General features: G+C 50.2%; 1 protein-coding gene across 2 annotated transcripts in view; it reads right to left on the bottom strand.

The window, feature by feature from the left end:
* GLI2 (GLI family zinc finger 2) overlaps positions 1-17,004 on the bottom strand; it is a 228,405-nt gene extending 211,401 nt beyond the window's left edge. Inside the window, exon 1 of one of the 2 annotated variants that reach the window (XM_084774666.1) lies at positions 16,361-17,004. The gene's annotated coding sequence lies outside the window, so the exon portion shown is untranslated. Of the gene's footprint in view, positions 1-2,253; positions 2,336-16,360 lie in introns of those variants that run through there. The other variant, XM_084774667.1, reaches the window with a different exon arrangement.
* Positions 17,005-17,391: the final 387 nt, after the last annotated feature.

The raw sequence follows: 17,391 nt of genomic DNA, 5'->3' as shown, positions 1-17,391 counted from the left end.
CTTCCTTCAGAGAGCCAGTGACCACAGCAGGGACAAGTGGGTGGGCTTCTTCTTGGAGCAAGGACTGAAGGAACTACAATAAGCCTTACCACAGAGCCACATTCTGGACTTCTGGAAACTTCTCGGCCCAGATGAAGCTATGCCCTGTACCTACCTGCTACATCCCTCCACTCTCTCTTCCACCCCCACATCTTCCCCAGAAGAATATGGCAGAGCTGAAGCCCAGGGCCAGAGGCAGTTATGACACTGGCATTTTATGTTTGGGAACTTGAGAAATACCAGCAACATCCCGGACTCAGTGGCATGTGTAAAAAGCTGTGGGCTCACAACCAGACACCAGCAGGTACCCCATGCGGCCTAGGTCCAGCCAGATCTCCAGGTCCACTTCCACCCTGGAAGAGCTTAGCATTCGTGGACGTGGCACTCTCCATCAGGTAACCAAGGTCAAGGTTTCTAACCACAAACAGAGAACTGTAAATTCCAGTCATTGAACATGAGAGCTTAAAGGGTGAGAGAAACGGGCTGGTGAGATGGCACAACAGATAAAAGTGCGTGGCACCAAGCCCGAGGATCTGAATTAGACTCCCAGAAACCCACATGGGGACAGGAGAAAAGCAACTCCTGAAAGCTGTCCTCTGGCCTTCAGAGACATGTTTGTACACACTGACACACAACAAAAATGGAGAGAGAGAGAGAGAGAGAGAGAGAGAGAGAGAGAGAGAGAGAGAGAGAGAGACAGAGAGAGAGAGAGAGACAGAGAGAGTGAGCGAACCAGGAATTAATTTCTCTATGAAACGAACTAGGAGGGGATCAAAGAGGGACAGTGCCTGTCTGAGCTCAAACACAAAGCCAGTCTCCAACTCTGGTTATTTCCGCCCATTCCCAACTGAATCGGAACAGCTGCCACCCATCCAACACAGATTACATGTGGGGCCCAAATGACCTGCAGCGTGTGCTTAGATGATGTAAAAATATAACATTAAAAACCAGCCATTAATCATAGTTGCTCTCCCAGATCAAGAAAGCCAACCTGGATTCGGCCTGGTGGGCTTGCATTTCTTGAGATAGACACCAAAGGAAATGCATAACCGTCTCCTCCATCAAAACTGTTCCCAGGGGGTAGAGAAGGATGAAAGACTAGTAGGTAAAAAGCAAGGTCTATGTGCTTGTAACCCCAACATGGGAGGGGTGCAGACGGACCCTGAGATCAGCACAGCTAGGGGAGCTTCCAGATCAATGAGGGGACTCTCTCAAGACCTTAAGGCAGAGAGCAACAGAGTGAGGCATCTGATACATTGTTTTGGCCTCCTCCATATGTGCATGCATGTTACCAGTATAAACACACACACACACACACACATACACACACACACACACACACACACACACACACACACACACACACACACAGGTCCCAAACTCATTTATCAAACATTAAGTACAAATAAACAGATTATATATATAAACAGTCAATATTAATGAGTGTTATTAAGTAAGGAAACTCAGTGAAACTCGAAAGCCTAGGGCTAGAACAGGAAGTGATGCTCAGCTTCATGAATGGGGGGAAGAGGGTACACTAAGCATCAATATAAACGGCCTAAAATCCCCATAGTCAAAAGTGTATGGCTAAAGGATGGAAGGAGAATGGGGAAATAAACAATAGGTGGCTAACGAAAGGATAGAAAATGAAAGGATGGGTGGATGGGAGAAAGGATGATGGATAAATGGATGGATAATGGAAGGGTGGATGGGTGGAAGGGTAGAAAAATGAGCAACAGATGGATAAAGGGTGAGTAGAAGATGAGCAAGTGGGAGGCGGATAGGAAATAGGTGGATGAATGGAGGGAGAAGGGAAGGACAGATACACGGATGGACAGTGCATGGATGCAAGAGTGACGAAGGGTGGGGCAAGGATGCGTAGGTGGAAGGAAGATGGAAGGATGAGTGATGGGAGTGGCTGGATAATGAGTGGGGCGAGGATGAATGCTTGGGTGGGTACAGGATGCTGAATGAAGAATGGGCAGATGAACGGATGAAGTGCAAACGACAACCACTGCCCTTAAGCCACTAAATAAGAAGAGGCACATAGACATTTGTAGGAATTCTCTCTTTTCTACAGTTGTGTTGGACCCACGCAAAAGGAAACAGAAAAACCAAAGCACGTCAGGGTTTAGCTTGGGACCATTAGCACGCTAGGAATGTGCTCCCTAGCATGCACGGGAGCCTGGGTTTGAACCCCAGCACCACACCAACCTGGAGGAGTAGTGCACCCTTGGAATCACAGCCAGAGACGGGACGATGAAAAGTTCAAGGTCAACCTCTGCTTCTCAGCTACACAGCAAGTGTGAGGCCAGCCTGGGGGTACACAAGACACGGCCTGAAAATAAATAAAAACAAACCACCCCGCTCCAAAAACTCTGTCGGCCCAAACTCAAGATAGGGAGAATGAAAAGGCTATGGGGAGATTAAATTTGTCACACATCAAGCTGAGTGTGGTGGCACACGCCTTTAATCCCAGCACCTGGAAGGCAGAAACAGGCAGATCTAAATGAGTTTGAGGGCAGCCTGGTCTACAGAGGAGTGAATTCTGGGACAGCCAAGACTACACAGAGAAACCCTGTCTCGAAGGGGGAAATGCTGCACGTCAATCCCAGTGGTCTAGACTCAAAGAATGTTGACATTTCACCATGTGCATCACAAGCTGCCCTTTGGGAAATCTCTAGGCAAATCCTCACCCCACACCCAAGCCCCAGAAAGGCTATTTCCTGCTCAGCTTCTCTGCCTGACTATGCTTGCTCTCTTCCACCGTGCTGGAAAACCCCAGGCTGGCGCTCTGACGAAAGAAGCCTTCTCTGACTGCTCAACACAACTGTTCGGTTAAGTATAGGAGCCGATGCAAGCCAAGCACATTGGCATATATTCATCATCTCAGCACTTTGATGGCAGAGGCAAGAGAATCTCTGCAAGTTCAGGGCCAACCTGGTCTATATAGTGATTTCAGGCCACATAGTGAGATTGTCTCAAAAAACGAGCAAAAGGGTAAGGACTGTGGGTAAGATGGCTCCGTGGGTAAAGGCGCTAGACCACGAGCCTGATTGACTTGAGCCCCATCCTAGGGACCCACATGGTATGAGGAGAGAACCAACTCCTGCAAGTTGTCCTCTGATCTCAACAACGCCTCATGGTACATGAGTACATACATACACACATGCATACATATATACATAGTAATAATAATTTTTTTGTTTTTGTTTTTGTTTTTTCAAGACAGGGTTTCTTGGCTTCCTCAAGACCCAGCTATTCCAATCCTTGGAATATACCCAGAACACAACAGGGACATATGCTCAACCATGTTCATAGCGGCCTTATTCATAATAGCCAGAACATGGAAACAGCCTAAGTGTCCCTCAGTAGGAGAATGGATAATGAAACTGTGGCACATTTACACTATGGAATATTACTCAGCTATTAAAAACAAGGAATTCCTGAAATTTGTGGACAAATAGATTGAACTAGAAAGGATCATGAGTGAGTTAACCCAGAAGCAGAAAGTCTCAAATGGTATATGCTCACTTATAACTGGACACTAGCCCAAGGGACATGTCCCATGAAATCTTCACCTACCAGGAAAGTGGGATAGATGTGAGAACATCCTATTGGGACTCTAGGTGAGAGAAGCATGGGAGAATGGGGAAATAGAAGGATCCAGAGGGTCCTAGAAACCTATAAGAAGAACATTATGACGGGCAGATCTGGGCCCAGGGGTTCTGCTTAAACTATGGCACCAGCCAAGGACAATACATGCAGTAAACTTTGAACCCCTACTCAGATCTAGCCAATGGACAGGACATTCTCCACAGTTGAGTGAAGAGTGGGGACCAACTTTCTCATGAACTCTGGTGCCCCATATTTGACCATCTCCCCTTGATGGGGAGGCCTGGTGGCACACAGAGGAAGGATAGCAGGCTATCAAGAAGAGAATTGATACCCTAGGAGCATATACAGGGGGAGGAGGTCCCTTTCAGTCACAGTCATAGGGGAGGGGAATAGGGTAAAAGCGGGAGGTAGGGAGGAATGGGAGGTTACAAGGGATGGGATAACAATTGAGATGTAATATGAACAAATTTTAAAAAAACAGGGTTTCTCCATGTAGCCTTGGCTATCCTGGACTCACTTTGCAAATCAGGCTGGCCTGGAACTCACAGCAATCCACCTGCCTCTGCCTCCCGAGTGCTGGGATTAAAGGCATGCACCACCACACCCGGCACAATTTTTCTTTTAATTTGTAAAAAAAGGAGACACAGGCAAAAGCCCAAACTCTGTGCTAACCTAAGACTTGCTTTCCCTGCCAATGAGATCCCCAGGGACAACCCACCCCTACACCTGCCAGCCTGCAGCCAGGGGCACAGCCCCATCGAGCTTCCCTGGGACAACAGTTTGGGGAATCCCTACTGAGCAATGTCCCCATACAGTCACCTAGCACAGTCACCCTCGCTACCTCTAGCTTTCCCACCATACATAGCCCAGCCTCCCCTCTAGACTTAGAGAAGCCTGGGATTTCAGCTGCAGGGTGCTAAAGCAGGCCAGCAAGGTGAGCCCATGGTGCTGAAGTTTAATCAGCACCAGGCACCTAACAGATGTTCCAGTGTCAGCTGATTGGCTGATGGATTACACAAGGAACTCCTTTTGATGGCACGGGCCAAACCATTCCAAATGCAGGGGACACGAAAGACACTCGGTGCTTCCGGGTGAGGATGAAGTAAGTACGTAAGAAACACCGCTGCCTGCTGTCACACTCCACACGAGGGACCCCCTAGACACCTACCTCAGCAGCAGCATCTTGGATCCAGCAGGGACACCCATGGCAGGCTTTGCTGGTGACCGTCACCCACCCAGGGTTCCCCATGAGCAGCACTTCAGCGGGGTGACATTTAGGTTAGACAGCCTCTTGTCACAGTCTCTATCCACTTGATGCAATCAACCCAACCAGCTATGCCAGAATGCCTCCTGACCTTGTCAGACAGCCCTGGCCTGCCCTTGCTCCCAGCAGACATCCGCTGCTCCCAGGGAAGCCCTTAGCAGCTACAAATAAGACAGGGTCCTGGGTCCATGAATGTCCTAAATACAACACACAGGTGAGAACTTAAGAGAAACATCTAGCAGACCCGGCTCCAGCCTTCCCACTATTGGCTTTGAGTGGACCATTGAGGCTTTGTCTCCCTCGGATCTTTAATTCACACCATATAGATAAGTGGCGACGGTGAGGGATGGGTGGGTAGAGGGAGGATGGGTGGGTGGGTGGAGGGAGGATGGGTGGGTGGAGAGACATGTATAGCAGCCTCTCTTTGGCCTTTATGTTGTTGCATTAAGGCAAGGTCTCATGTAGCCCAGGCTGGCTTCAAACTTCCTTTGGAGAAAAGGATGACCTTTAAATTCCTATTCCCCTGCCTCCAACTCTGTCTCCTTCACAAATCTCCCCTTAGGGGCCTGAGCGGAGCCTAACGCCTCCATAAATGCAGTCAGGTGAGAATTCTGCTCTGATGGTCACTCTCCAACCAAGGACGAGGACTGGCCCATACATCACACAAATTCAGCTTACCAAATAGTTTCTTCTTGGGCTGGGGAGGTAACTCAGGCAGTAAAGCGCTCACTTTTATAAGCATAGAGACCTGAATTCCATCTCCAGATCCCACGGAAATATCCACAGAGCCAGAAAGGTGGCTCAGGTAAAGGCCCTTACTGCTAAGCCTGTCAAATTGAGCTTGATTCCTGAGACTCCTCAATAGCTGAAGCCCCCCACCCCACCCCACCCCCACACACAAGTTGTCTTTTGACCTCCACATCCATGCAGTGGTAATCATGGCACCCCCCCCCAAACAAACACACACAAAATAAAAAGATAATATAATTAATAGAAAACCTAAAGCCAGGTAGGTTGGTACAAGCTTATAACCCCAGTGCTGACGAAATGAGACAGGCAGGTTCTTGAGGTTTGCTGGCCAGGCAGGCTAGCATACTTGAAAAGCTGCTGGTAGTGAGGAACCCTCGACTAAAACAAAACAAAACAAAACCAAAGTTGGGCAGTGTCTGCAAGTAGCAGCTGAGACTAAGCACAGAACTTCATACCAACTTGCACATGTACATGCACCTACAAATACAGCAATGCACATATGTACACACACACACACACTATGATTCATTCTGGAATTTATTACTCATGTGCACTTGTAATACTGAACGGACTACAGTGCCCGATGGTATATATCAGAGGCTAACCCACATGGGCAGAACCTCATGTATTTAAAAGCCTATGATGGTTTAGCTGTCAGTTTGACATAACATACAATCACTTGGAGAGACAGTCTTAATTGAGGACTTAAGTAGATCAGGCTAGCCTGTGGTCACATCTGTTGGGGATTGATTGTTTTAATTGTTACTTGATATAAGAGGGTGAAGTCCACTGTGGGTGGTACCATTCCCTAGGTAGGGACTCCTTAACTGTGTAAGAGATGAGTGAGCAAGCAAGCTACATCCAAGCACTCATTTCTCTCAGCTCCATACTGTAGATGTGATGTGACAAGCTGTTTCAAGCTCCTTGCACCTTGGCTTCCCTACAGAAACTGGCTGGAACTTAGGATTATAATATGAAATAGATAGACCCTTTCTCTTCTAGGTTGCCTTTTGTCAGAATATTTACTGCAGCAACAGAAATGAAGTTATGAGAAAACCCCCATCTCCACAGCCATCAGGACTGCAGTGACTGACAAAGCTAGCACCATTCCAAGGATCCTAACCCTCAGATGGACTGTGCTGAGCACCAGACTGATCATCCTGTCTTGTCTCTATGCCCTGAGAGAAACCCTACCATGAAGATCACTTCTCTGTGCAATTTTGGTCCTGAAACCACTCCATTTTTCACTTAATCTACTTGACCATGACACCTAGTCCAGCAACAGTGGACAGGCAGGTAAAAGTCTTCCAATCTGCTGATAGTGCATTCCTGGGCTGACTGGAACCTAAGTGAGATAGATAGATAGATAGATAGATAGATAGATAGACAGACAGACAGACAGATGATAGATAGGTGGATGGCTGGATAGATAGATCATACATACATACATACATACATACATTCATACATACATACAAACGACATCATTTTCTAAAGGTGGCCCTAACCAGGAATACCACCCCAGCGGAACACTCAGTAAGTTCCTTCCGTAGTACGGCATAAATCAGGCAAGGCAGGACACACCTGTAATCTCAGCACTTGGAAGGTAGTGCTGGGGCCTCAGAAAAGTTCAAGGTCAGCTTAGCTATGCACTTAGTTTGAGGACAGCCTGAAATACATGAGACCCTGTCTGAAAGAAAGAAAGAAAGAAAGAAAGAAAGAAAGAAAGAAAGAAAGAAAGAAAGAAAGAAAGAAAAAGAAAAAGTAGATCTCCCACCAGCCACCTTGATAAAGGCACCATTGTGGCAAACTTTGCTTGTGGTGGGTTCTCCCTGGGGCCTGAACCTCCTCTGAGTGTCCCAGGAGGCCCCACTTGGGGACTATTTATGACGCTTAGCCTGCTGCTAAGATCTGCTGCTACTCACTCATTTCGAGGGGTGTGTGTCTATGCGTGTTGTATGTACAAGTTCATGTAAGTGTGCATGCACATGGCAGGGGTCAATGGCAGAGGTCTTCCTTTGTGTGTGTGTATGTGTACTATATACATAGTACACAAATACATGTGGGAACGCAGAATGCAGGCAGCAGAGGACAACTTTCAGCGGTGAGTCTCTTCTTCTACCACGTGGGTCCCCTGGATCATCAAGAGTGGCAACGGGCACTTTTACCCACTGAGCCATCCCTTTCGCCTTACTTTTTGAAACAAGGAGGGTATCAACTTGGCTAGGCTAGCTGGCCAATATGCTCCAAGTTCAACTCAGACCCATAAGTCTCTGCGCCCCACCCCCACCCCCAGAGCTGAGATTACAAACCCAAACTGCCAAGCCTGGCTTTTCTGTGGGTACTGGGGTTCCCACAGATACTTTGCATGTTTGAAGATACTTTACCACCTCAGCCATGTGCCCAGCTCCACTTCTATCTCTTGTATATCCTGAGACCGGAAAACAATCCAACTTGCAGAGAGCTGGCACTTACAGCTTTACTGATATAAACGGATTTCCACATAAATATCCATATCACCCATCTCTCCTCACATTTACCAGTACAAAGAGCCCTGGAACAGACTATATTGCAAGTGTAACCTACTATATTATGTCTATTACACACTTCATCTTCCGGAGACAAACACACCCCGTTCCACTTCCTCCCCTGCGGTCCTGCTCCACTCCTGATCTGCATACCTAAGAGGCCTTGGCTGATTTGCTGACTTCCTCTCTTCACTGCAAACCGAGCCCCTGAACCCCACCAGAGCTGTATCCTCACCTTGATCTCTCCGAGACAGCGAGGGACAGCCCTAAATATTCTGTCCCTGCCTGGACACACACACACCATGCATCACAGAGGCGCAGCCCAGGGCTGTCCGTGGAGATGTCTGAGTGATGGGCCTTCAACCTGTCATTGCATGGCTGCGACCTCAATTTTTTTTTTTAAAGTCAAAATGCTGTCTTCATCTTTAAAGATCCGAGACATATTTATGTGTCAGCCCTTCCTAAACTGCCTTCAGCTTTCAGGGGGAAGTCTGAAAGGGCCATCACTGACCAACTGGCCATCAATGTACCCGTGAGCATTTCACTCCTTTGACTAGTCACTTCTCAACCTTTTGGGGGTCAAGTGACTCTTTCACGGGAGGGGGGGGTCACATATCAGATACCCTGCATATCAACTATTTACATTACTTATAATAGTAGCAAAATTAGTTAGGAAGTAGCAACACGCATGCTTTTATGGTTGAGGGGTTGCGGGACTGTATTAATAAGTTCACAACACTAGGAAGGTTGAGAACCACTGTCCTAGAGCTACACTGTTTTAGGAAGCTGCCTAGGAAGAGGGGTCAATGAGGGGAAGGCAGAGGCAGACCCCACAGCCTCCCAGACACCGGTTATCCCCACCACCACCCTGCCTCCCCTGATCCCTGTATGTGAGGCTGCCCAGGGGAGCAGGGCATGCTGGCTGCTAGTGAGAGGAGGCTGCAACTGCTGACACCTCCCCCCTTCGTGATACGATGGCCACCACTGATAATCAGCAAGATCTGCAATCACCCAACAGACACTCCTCCGGCCTGTGTCAGTGAGAGATTTCTAGACTAGGTTTAACTGAAGTAGGAAAGCCCACCCTAAATGGGGGAGACACCATCTCATGGGGCAAAGTCCTAGAATGCAGAAAAAAAAAAGAGGTCTCAGGCTAAGTCCCAGCACTTGTTGTCTGCTTCCCCACTGTGGATGCCTCATGCTGAGCTCCCTCACACTCCTGGTCACCATCATTTCACTGCCTTCATGGACTGCATCCCCTGGAACTGTGGACCAAAATAAACCCTCCCCACTTCCTGCCTGCCTGCCTGCCCACCCGTCTGCCTACCTGCCTGCCTGCCTACTTTTCTTCCTTCCTGCCTTCCTTCCTGCCTGCCTGCCTGCTTGCCTTCAGGTGCTTCTGAGAGGTATTTGATGGACGCAATGAAGAAAGTAATATACACAGAGCTTGCTCGTGGTCGCCAAGCAGTAGTGTGGCTTGTGGTCTCTTTCTCTTTCTGAGGATAATACAAAACCTCTCCATCTACCTCCCTTTCTCTCTGCCTCCACTTGTCCCAAAGGAAAACTCCCTACGTAAGAAAGGAAATCTTATGAATTAATTGCCTGGGTGGTCCTCAGGGTGGAGTTTCCACACCATCACCAGCTATAACCAAATAGTTGATGATCAACTCTTCAGATTGAAGTGAGAGGCCCACAGAGGCATCAGAGCCCACACCACAGCCCTCTGCCCAGCACAGGCACAGTCACACTCCGTCCCCACACTTCAAATGACACCAGTGTACTTCTGCATCTGGGTCTGTCTCCAGCTCCTTAGGCCAATGCTTGGTCAATTGCACATTCTTAAAGGAAAGTAACAAACTAAGTCCCTCTTCTCAGTCCTCCATCTCTGCCTCCACTGAAAACAGTTGCATACTAATCTCCCCATCTCGGGTTTAAAAATATGGACATTTTTTTAAAACTCCCAACATAATGAATAAGCCTAAATATTAGAAGTTGAAATTATTAAGTAAATCATTCCACCTGCAAAGCTTCGATTTGCATACCATTAATTCATGATGCCATCTAAAACAAACTCATCACAGACTGTATAGTAGAAACTGATTTATGTAAGAATTGGAAAAAAAAAAACCCTGAGCTTAAATTTATGCTAACATGAAGTACACAGTCAATGAAGATTTCTCTCCTTCTTTCTACCATTTCTCTCTCTCTCTCTCTCTCTCTCTCTCTTTCTCTCTCTCTCTCTCTCTCTGTGTGTGTGTGTGTATGTGGTGTGTGTGTGTGTGTGTGTGTGTGTGTGTGTGTGTGTGTGTAAATCATCCAAGCAACTGCAATCTAGCAAGAAGGGAAAGGATCTGAGGAAAGGACTGGCACGTAGGAAGATGAATAATGCAGCTGCCTCCTGTGTGTGGTGGGCTCGAGGCGGGCTCAGCCACACACACACACACACACACACACACACACACACACACACTCCTGTTATTAATGTCAAGTATGCCAAAGATACGCTGGAAAATCATTACCATTCATCGCCACTAACCGCCATTAAATTTCAATCAATTCAACTTAGCACAAGTGTACTTGAGCGGCCCTTACAGTTTCTTATAAATGAGGCTCCAAAGTCAGCCTGACTTATTTCATTGTCCAAGGCACAAAGACAGGGCGCTAAGCAGGGGCTGAAAGGGGCCTATGCAGGGGACCCCGCACGATGCTCTTTTAAACATCTGTCCTAAGTGTTCAAAGATCTTCTGAGAGGTCAGGACGCAGGGGCATGGCCCCCGAGAAACATCTCTTCCTCCCCAGCTTGGGGGCCTTGCGAGCTACAGTCTGCAGACGTCTTAAGGAAAGTTGCAAACACCACCAAAGTTTTGCGACCAGGTCTCTCTCTCATCAAATGCTCTGGTTCTCTAAACTTGAGCATCTGAGGGAGGCATGGGGAAAGGAGACCCAGGGGCAGGTGGGTTGGGGACACGGTGCGGGACGCCCTGGGCTCAGGTGGGCACTGCGTCCCAGGCGGGCGCCACGACTTGGCCCTCTGGCCTTCTTCCTACCCGGCGGTGAGCAGGGTCCCGGGCGGCTCCCGCCACCCGCCGCAACAATGTGGCCATTGTTCGCGCGCCGCCGAGCGGGCGGGCGGGCGGGCGCGCAGGTGGGAGGCCGCGGGCGCTCGGGCACGGAATGTTCCCCGGACGGGGCGCGCTCGGCGCCGCCCGGACACGCGGCCTGCGCGGCCCCACCGGGACGGCGGAGCCTCGGAGGGGCGGGGCGGGATGGGGCGGGGAGGGGGGAACGGACGGGGGTGGGGCGGAGGAGGGAGAGACAAAGAAGAGCAGGAGGGAGAGGAAAGAAGGAAAGAAGGGAGAGAGTAAGGAGAGGAGAAAGAACTGAGAAGAGAAGGCAGAAGAAGAAAGTGGAGGCCAGAGAAGAAAAGGAAAGATGGGGAAACGAAAGGAGAGAGGAAGTTAAGGGAGGTGAGAAAAGGGGGAAGGGAAGGAGTAAATGAAGGGAGAAGAGATTGAAGGGGGGAAGAAAAAATAGAGGAAGGCATACAACAGCCCAGAGGTATGAGAGCCCAGTAAGATCAGGAAAGAGCAAGAGTTCACTCTCTTAGAGGCAAAGGGCTCCAAACCCCGCCAAGTCAGCAGCCTTAATCACACCCGGGGCTTTGCTTAATTACAGGGCAAAAGCCAGGTCTAGAGGTAGGGAGATACTTAACTGCGTCCCAGGGAAGGCTGAGAGGGCAGGGACAGGCTGTGAGACTGTCTCTCCTCCACCCATGCCAAGCCCTCAGAGCCTGGATCCTGGAGGAAAATTCTGGGGGCTGCAGCAAGACTGGCCACCAGCCTCTGAGAGCAGCGTTTCCTGTTCCTTTGGGTGGGAATCCAGTCTGTAGTAGGGCCACCCTCAGGCCTTCCTGAGTTCACTCCCTAGAAGGCTGGGACCCTCTGCACCCAAAGAGGAGATTAGGAGATTCAATCCCAGCACCCTGCTAATGGATTTAAAAAAAAAAAGTTCTTTATTTCATTTGCTGGCTTTTGGTTCATTAAATTTTCCACAGAATTGCAGAGAAGAAAGCAGTCAATAAACGTGGACAAAAGTGGCCGCATCAAAAAGGGCAGAGAATGGAGAAAAGGCAAGATAAAAGTGCTATCTGATCCCAGATTCTCGGGCAGAGGACGGAGCAGGGGCTGCTGGAAGCAACTCAATGGGCCACCACCCTTCTCAGCCCGCCTCCCCATTAGTACTGACTCCCCATTCAAAACAATAGCAAAAGCACTAAAAGTGGTTTTCTTATGCTAATGGTGAAACCCAGCACTCAGTTAAAACTCACTTCCCAGAAACCTGCCTTTTAAAAATCACACATGTGAAACACACACCCAAAAATCCCACATTAACTCTATTTAAACACAAGTCTCAAAAAAAATTTTTTTTCCTTTAATGTGTACTGTCTGGTCACATCTTAAGAGAGTTATTTCCCAGCACATGTATGTTATTTAAGAAGCCAAAGCAAAAAAGCTAAGCAGAAACAGTAGGACTTTTTTAGTTGTTGGAAGAATCCAGGACAGCAAACCACATGAAGAGAGTGTACACATCTCCCCCGGGCTTTCCCAAGATTTTAAAAAGTGACACTTGTCACCCTCAAAAATCTTAAAAACAATGACCAAAGATTTCGTTTTCTAAGTCCTCTATATTTTCCACAAGCCCTCGGATTTGGAAAAAAAAAATGATTAGTACTGAATGTTGTGGCGTGTTTATTCGAAAGCCAGAAAAGCATAGAGAAGGTGGCCTTCCTATGCTAAGTCCTGTCGGTCAGATGCCTGCAGTGCCGCCCGCACCTATTAACAAACAATTTCAGGGTGCTTATTCCCTCCCCCCTAAGTCTTTCAAAGTGACAGCAAGTTGTGCACTAACTCTCTGGGCTGCCTGGCTGTCATCCAATCACCAGTTCTGCCTTTCTGGATGTTCTAGAAGCTGAGGGCAGTCTTTCTCTAGTTGGCATTCTTCACGTGTCCGAAGCTTAGTGGAAAAAAGAAAAGAGGGAACTGCTTCCCTGAGATTCCCTTTTTAAGGGCCCCGGCCCAGCAGCAGCAGCAGCAGCAGCTGTCCACAGTAAGGGCCACCTGGCCTTGTAGCCCCTGATGGACCAGTTAACAGGCACTGTACAGGTAGATTTCCCATCCCACCCCACTCTACCCCCTTCCCCAGCCTAAAGACGCAGGGCAGGTGGCTCCTCCTTGTTCCTTGCGGTTTGCACCAGAAAAAAAACGCCAGCTGCACCCACAAGGTTAGGACTCTGTTTTTTTTGGCTTTAACAAGCCAGCTGGGTGTGAGGGGTCACAAGCAGCTTTCACAGTGCACACAACAACCTCATGGTCTCATTTCAAGGGAATTGCTAGTGTCTGGGCACTGAAGTTTTCCGGGAGGGGAAAGCTGATGGAAGGAGGGTACTTAGTGTAGGCAAATATCCAATTTTGTCTGCCTGCTTGCAGACTGTCCCGGATTCACTAATCCAGCCCCAGGGGCTGCACTGTGTACGGGGGCTCTTGTAGGAGTACAAAAAGGGGTGAAGTAGTTGTGTATTTTACAGTCTGCAGTGCAAATAAGCCAGCTACAGGACGCAGCCCCTGAGACACCCCCCCCCCCATACACAACAGCAGCTAGGAAATGAGCCTGTGACTGGTAAACCCATGGCTCCCCCCTCTTAGGAAGCAACTCCAAAGCACATCCTCTCTCAGTGCTCCCTGTCCTTCCAGGCCTGGAACATTCTGAGAAGTGGAGCACTATGGTCCACTCCAGACGCACTTCAAGGTGGTCCTCCTTCCAAGGCCTGGTTTGAATTTGGGAGGAAACCGTGGCGAGTCTGAATTCTGTGTGTATTCTCACCACATCAGTCCTCACCTAAGCACAGAAGCAGATTTTATCAATCCCAGTCCCATCTAATGCATGGAGGAGTCTCACCCTGGCTTGGGAGGGGTTTGCTCCCTGTCGGCCTCACTACCAGACACAGGATCCAGGCAAGACTCTTCTTCTGTGTTACTCTAAAATCCTTAGAATCAGTAAATACCTCATGACATTTGGGGGCATCCTAAATCTTCCTAAATATAATTAAAATGTTGAACACCATCAGGTGAGCTTTCCATAAGGCAGACTGCTGTATCTGGAAGAGGCCATCCCCAACTCTTGGAAGTCTCTAGAGTGAGGCAGCAAGTTCGAGAAAGCGAAAGCAAGAAGTGCCGCCTTTAGCAGGAGAGGGTCCTCAAGGTTTAGATTAAACTTTCTGGGATTAGCGCCCCAGGATAGAACAGAAGCTGGGAGGCAGCAAGAGCCTCAAAACTCAAAGCAAACAAACATCCAGAATGTTCTCCCCATGGTGGGAACACCAGTCCAGGTAGGAACACAGCTTCCAGGCCTATTGAGCTCCGAAGGGACTGCTCCCAGGCCAGGCAGGGTTAGTCTCCAGACACAGGGAAGGTAAACCGCAGCCAAGGTGAGGAAATGGGCGGGGAGGGGGCTCCAAAGAGAGGTGGCAAGAACAAACAGATAGCATCAGGGAGACTTGTGACAAGCCCGCCTATTCCACCCGCTACCTCCCCCCCCCCCACATGCTGTATATTTTGGATTTCACAGTTTATTTACTTTACGTTTTTGGCACCGAGCCCCCGGAGCATGCCAATACAATATTTGTTTAAACACTATTTTATGCCGTTTGCGAGGGAAACGTTTACTTTCAAATTCTCCAACATCCCCCAGAGCCTCGTCTGCAAACAGCATATGAGCGTTTTACAACTGTTCCCTTTATCTAAAGCTGTGGGGATTAAACCTTCACACGCCCAGGGGGGGCGGAGGGGCAAGGGGCCCAGGACACCGTGCGGCCGCCGAACTGCAAGATGAACGGTGCCGCTGCAACCCGGGAATAGAGGGGTATAGAACGCACCCCCCCCCCCAGCCTCGGAAGGACCAGACTACCAAGAGAGGTCTTTCCTACCCCTGCTCCAACTACGATTAGTTCTTGGAACTACAGGACAGTTACACAAAAGAAGAGAGCCTGGAAGAAAAGGCGCCCTGGGGGATCCCCAGAACCTCAGTGCACCTCTGTGGCCAGGTCACCCGAGGTGAGGCGCAGGGGCTCCATCCTCAGTTTCCTCAAGCTCTATAACTCGGGTTTCCTAGGAAATGAGAGCAATTACTGCCCGGTTGAAAAGATGCCGAGTTGGGTGGACTTCCAGCTCCGGCGCGGCGGGAGCCTCTCGAACTCACTCAAGCACACGGTCCCTTCCCCCTATCCCGGGGGAGAAAAAAAACCCGCTCCCCTCTCTCTAAACCCTTAATAGGATTGGCGCCCAACTCTGTCCGCGCCGCTCCTCATCCATCACACACAGATCAAGTTGCAGTAGTGGATTTTTCAAATTCCTCAGCAAATATACTTGTTGAGAGATTGCTTTGGGGGGGTGCTAAGTGGGGGCTAAGATGAAAGTGAGGAGTAGGGGGAACCGATCCCTCGGCAAAGGATTACGCGTGGATCCATTCGGGAAGTCAAGAGGATCTGGGGACCTAGAGTAAGAGAGGAAAGTAAGGAAGCCAGAATGGAGGCCCAGAGACAGGCGGGGGCGGGGGCAACAAGCTTCAATGAGGGGGAAAGGAAGAGAGGAAGAAAGAAAAGACTAGCCTCCAGGACCCGGACTCGTAGCACCGAGAAGTGGAGATGCAAGTTCCCAAGTGGCCGGCGGCGCCTGAAGCACACGGCACAGTCCGGCCGGCGCGCTCCCAGCTGCCCATCTAGGGGAGCTTCGGCGCATCCCTGCCCCCACCTCGTCTCAAACAGTTCCCGGCTCCGTGCGGAGCTACCCGCCAGAGAACAGCCTACCCGAGCAACCCCAAAACAAGAGGCACTTCCCCTCAAGTGGAGCCCCAAGATTCTCCTTAAGCCCTGCCGCAGCTGGACCAGAGCAACAATCAAGGCTGCCCTCTCTGGCACCCCTAAAATCAGTGTCACGATCTCGATTCCGGTAACCCGCCGAGAGACATTCCAAAGACCGTACAGCATCCCAACCGAAGCTGGTCAGGCTAGGAAGTGCTTCACTACCTCGAGCAAGGGGATTTAAAAAAAAAGAAGAAAAAGAAGGAAAAAAAAAGAGGGTAGAGGGGAAGGCCAATGCAACTTTACCGAGGAGACAAAAGTTTGCCTCTAGCACGCAGGTGGCCTCTCGGGCTCCGGGCAGTGGTTGCAGGGCCCCATCCCAACTTGGCTGGCGTGGGGCTGCCGAGTGCAGGGGCTCGGGCCGGCGGGGCGGGGCTGGCCAGGCAGAGGAGGGGAGCGAGGCGGGCGGGGGACCCGGGCAGTCCCTAAGGACACCCCGCCAGCAGCTCCGGGCGGTTGCAATGCCACGCACGGCCCGCGCTCCTTCCCCTGGCTCCTCCTTGCCTTCCTCCGCGTCCTCTGTAGCCGCTGCCGCCTCCCGCGCCTCCTCGAAGTCTCATTGATGAGAGGAGTTTGAAAAAAAGTCCGCGGAGCGGTGCTGCCTCGGCTGGCGAACGCCGGCACTCCTGCAATCCATCAGCTTCTCGAGGATGACGCAGCGCCCCCGCGCGCTCAGCTTGGGCACACCCCGGTCCTCGCTTCTCTGGCTTGCCCGCCTCCTCCGCTTGCACCCCGCCCCTGGGGATGGGGGGCGGGGGGAGCAGACACCATCCTGGAGGAAGATAGCTCAAGGCGATCACAGAATCTCCTCCACTTCAGTTCCGAGTAAGGAAAGCACCCCTCGTGCAAAGTTCCAGCTGAGGACCAGAGAACCCTGGGACTTAGGGACTGGGGGCAGGAGGGAGGGGGGAGGCTTGGGGGCCCGGAAAGGGGGAGAAGGTGACGACCTAGATGTGCGACTCTGGAGGAGAGGGGCTGAGAATATCGTAGATTCTTCCACCCTAGTTCGGAGAAAATAAAGCACTCCTACTGGAAAGTTCCAGCTAGGAGACCAGAGCACACGCCAGTCTCCAACACTTTTTCTAAGGCGCCGGAGTGGGGGGGTTGCTAACTCAAGTCAGATGAGCTCCGGGAGCTCAGGCGCTGCGACTGCTGGTTTCAATATCTGAACTCCCCCTTCCCTCCCAACCCCCTCAGCCCTCCGCCGGCCGATCCGCAAACTCCTTGCTCCTCCGTGCGCCGCGGCAGGAGGAAGACACGTGGGATGGGAAGCGAGA

Source organism: Acomys minous (genome assembly GCF_964271855.1).
Source record: "Acomys minous genome assembly, chromosome: 1".
NCBI lineage: Eukaryota > Metazoa > Chordata > Mammalia > Rodentia > Muridae > Acomys > Acomys minous.
Note: the sequence above shows the minus strand (reverse complement) of the source record. Positions and strands in the feature narration are given on the sequence as shown.